Source organism: Ceratosolen solmsi, unplaced genomic scaffold (assembly GCF_000503995.2).
Source record: "Ceratosolen solmsi marchali unplaced genomic scaffold, CerSol_1.0 scaffold41, whole genome shotgun sequence".
Classification (NCBI taxonomy): domain Eukaryota; kingdom Metazoa; phylum Arthropoda; class Insecta; order Hymenoptera; family Agaonidae; genus Ceratosolen; species Ceratosolen solmsi.
Window position 1 is genome coordinate 6,124,510 of NW_011948424.1, and position 4,161 is coordinate 6,128,670.

The following is a 4,161-nucleotide window of genomic DNA, read 5'->3' on the forward strand; positions in this document are numbered from 1 at the left end:
GGCATCATTTAGTCATCGTTCCATTTTCGATTTTGATCATTCGGCAAGATATCCGCGAATAATCGAAATTTCGATCGTAAATAAACCGTATGGAGCTATTAAGGTATTTAATTCCAGGAAGTATTCGGATGGCAATTTCAACTCTTTCAGCCTCCTTCTAAGCTGTGCAATGCTTATTTTTAATTTGTTTGCACTTATCCATTATTTGGAGTTAACAAGTAAACAAAAGAGCGTTTTTATTGCCTAACTTTAATTGTACTGATTTAATTAATTTTTTAAATTTTAATTTAATTTGCCTCTGGAATTTCTCATTCGTATTTCAAATTGTAATAGGCGCGGTATTATTAAGGGAGCTCGAAATTACCATTAATTTTAATTACTTAGAATAATTATCAGCGACTTTATTCGCACAGAAAACATGCACGAAACGATGTTTCGGCCCTCTCTTAATTAAATTATCGTGGCCGTTGACCCAACATTCCTAAATATATTCGTTATATACAAATCTCCTTATTGTTTGAAATATTTTATTCTCATTAATTAAGTCGTCTGCATAATTCAATATGTACTGTTAAATAGTGACATGAGTTATAATTGTAAAAACCGTAATCAGAGATCCATTCGTTTTATTCCTTCCAGCTAATAGTATTTGAATTATTTTGCAATTTGAGTTATACTTGTATGCGTATACATTGTTTTGCTAAATAGTATTTTAGCGTTATTATAGATTAAGCTGAAACAGACGAACTGCAAATTAAAAATTGAAATATTCTTAGAAATATTCATAAATCATGACGATGAATAATCTAATTTTGTATATCCATGATTCTATTGAGACTAAAATATTTTTTTGCCCTTTGCCAATAATTCGTCGATACTCGGTAAAACAATTTTCTTTCGCACTTATTAAGTCTGCTGACGGTAATGTAATAAATATACGTGTTTTATTTTTCTACTCACTAGTAATTTTAATTAATTGCACTCTCGTTTTTACTTCAGTCATTTTGATTTACGAAAGAACAAAGTACATCTCAATAGCTCTTTGATGATTTATTATGATTATCCATATATTTAATTGCACATTATGTATTTATAAGTATAGTTGTGCGAGCTATCAAACAGTTTTAATGAAATGAAAATTTTAGACAATCGTTTTCTTAACTTTCATTCCCCTTTTGTAATGCATTGAAGATTGTAATACGTTAAATCTTCATCTATATTTTACGTTGCTAAATTTTTATTAAAAACCGACAGCTTTGAAAGATAAATTAAACTACTCGTATGAAAGACTTTTGTTTTCAATACATGTCAACGCAAAAATCTTATCGTTGTCAAAGCAAACTTCCTTTCTCAACGCGACGCATCTCAGCCTTTCTCTGAAAATAGCACAGACATGCCGAAATGAAAAAAAAAGAAAAAAAGAAAAAAAAAAAAGAAAGAAAAAAAAAAGAAAGAAATAAGAAGCTTTATAGAGGGACGACATGGTCCATCGAAGACAGCATAAATCTAAATTTTACTCAGCTTATCGCTCAGCGATAATCCAAAGCTCGAGCTCGATATCGTGACAACACAAAGCAAAGTCAAGGAAACTCGGGCTAAGGGTGGAGAACACGATGGGACGGTGACTCGTAGCACCTGGACAGGACGTTCTGTTCGTCTACACCTGCGTCAGCCTCGCCCTTTGATTTAATACTAGACACGTGTGTGCAGTGCAGATGCACTTGGCGCTGACGATTGCATCGATCTTGGCGAGCACGTGCGTGCATTAAATGATCGAGCCGTTGTCGCACCTATTTACGGCTAATGATGAGCACTAATACGCACCTTATTATCCTGCTTATTATCCTCACGGAATCGAAATAAGCGGAGCCTGGAGATCATTGACGATTGGATTTAATTCATCCGACTGGTCTTTCAAATTGATGCAGCCAACGACGATTGTCCAAATTAAATCGACAAAATATTCCTTTAGAGGTAATGTGCTCGCAGTAATAACCATTCGCATCGTCACACGTTCCCTTTGTATTCCTCGTATTGCTATTTTTGTTAATAGCCCGTCGGATTTATACTCGAACTTGTTTCGGATTAAATAATATTGTAAATTAAAGTGACACCGGGCGTGCCTGTATAATGATTAATAAGCGTCCATTTTCATTTTCATACGCTTAAAACAGTTATCAATGCATTTTATTATCAGATAGTAATTGTAACGCAATTGAATTTGCATAATTATATACTAATTTCATACACTTTTATAAAAACCCGTTATCAGATATGACAAATACTTTAAGTGGCATAATATTTAAATATCATTTAGACAATGAAACACGTTGGTTGAATAACATGTGATAAACATCATATTCTAGTTGGTAATTTATAACGATACATTTAATAAGAAAATTTATTATCATTTTTAGTTTTGTAATAATGATATATTAAAGAATTCAATTTGTTGTCTATTTATTATCAAGCTTTTTGTTCTTCTCAACTATGCTCGAAGTAAGCAAATAATTTATGCTAAAAAAGTATGTCGAATTTATATTGACAAATTATTTATAAGAAAATGTAATATAATTATTACTTTACCCTAATTGAAAATATAATTTTGTTTCAATTTTTACGTTCGCTACAAAATTATAAATATGAAGAATATTTTTTCAAATACTTTTAACATAATGGCTTTTTAATAATTAACTACACCTCTATTACACTAATATTGTTAAGCATGTATGAAATTAGTATCATTTATGAATCACGAAAATTATTTAAGATATCTTAAATTATAAACAAATGAAAACATGTTTGCGCTTTAATATTTTAGTCCAATAAGAATAAAAATAAAAAAAAAACAAAAAAAAAACAAAAAAAATTACCGATGGTAATTGGAATAATTGTATATTATTACATCATCGATATTAGTAATGAACTAAATTTAAAATAAAAAATAAAAAATTTATATTATTGAAATTCATAATTCTTTCATTAATATGTAATAATGCGTAATTATTATCGAGGTATGAGTATTTGATGTCAAAAATATACTTATCCGATTATAATTAAAGCAATATTTTTAAATTATTACCCACTCATTGCATAAAATACCAGTGGATATATGTTTAAATAAAATGGCTAGTCAACAATTAATAGTACAATTAACGTCATCTAATTTATCATATCTGGGTTTATCTTTGGCAAAAATTCGTCTCACTGAATTCTTTCCTTATTATTCAACCACATTATAGTACGTTCGTCCGTCTTAAGAATTTATTATTATTATTATTATTATTATTATTATATATATATATATATATATTAATTATTTAAATTTCTTAACTTAAGCATTGGAACAGATTTGCCAATGTTTATTATAAGGGAAAGATGACGTTGCACATACAATTACAATTTGCATAAATTGCAAACAAACGAAATTCATTATTATGCTCAACGGAAGAACTTATGTGTTATTCTTATTGCTGGAATAAGGGAAATAATCATCTTTTAGAAAGTCAATAGATTTAATGGATTTAAATGGTGTTAAATATGGTTAGAAAAGAGTTAGAAAAATAAAAATAAAAAAAAAAATAAAAGACGAATGTCGATCGATAGTGCAGTTGGCTCGAGATTTGGAAATATTTCTTTTGTTGAAGCAATCGTATGTAGGTTGAAGGTTGAAGGATAAACATAAACTGAACAAAGATTTTCGTTTTCATGCATACACGAGCTGCCGAGAGCCAATATGGACTTTCTCCAAAAAGACGTACGAGGCAGCTTCGACTATTATCACTTTCAATTTAACAATAAGACGAATAATTAGCCCGCAAGCATTTGCTATTCGAAATACATTTAATTCTGCTCCCATCACACGTGCACATTAATAACGGCAGATCCAACAATCGCCGGTGAATAAGCAGCTTCATTTGCATGAAGCTTCCATGTAAAAAAATGAAAAGTAAGTAGCGCGCGCACACCCAAGCGCAAGCGAGCAAGGATTACGCGAAGTTGGCGTGTCTTTTTTGGCACGTATAGCGTGCACATGTGTACACGTCTCGACTTCGTGAAGGTTCGACCGGCTGTCGGCGACGCGGCGGAAATGCCCGAGTAGGCCCGAGCGCCGGCCCACCATTACCACCCGCTCGACGCGTCAGCGCTTATTTAAGGGGC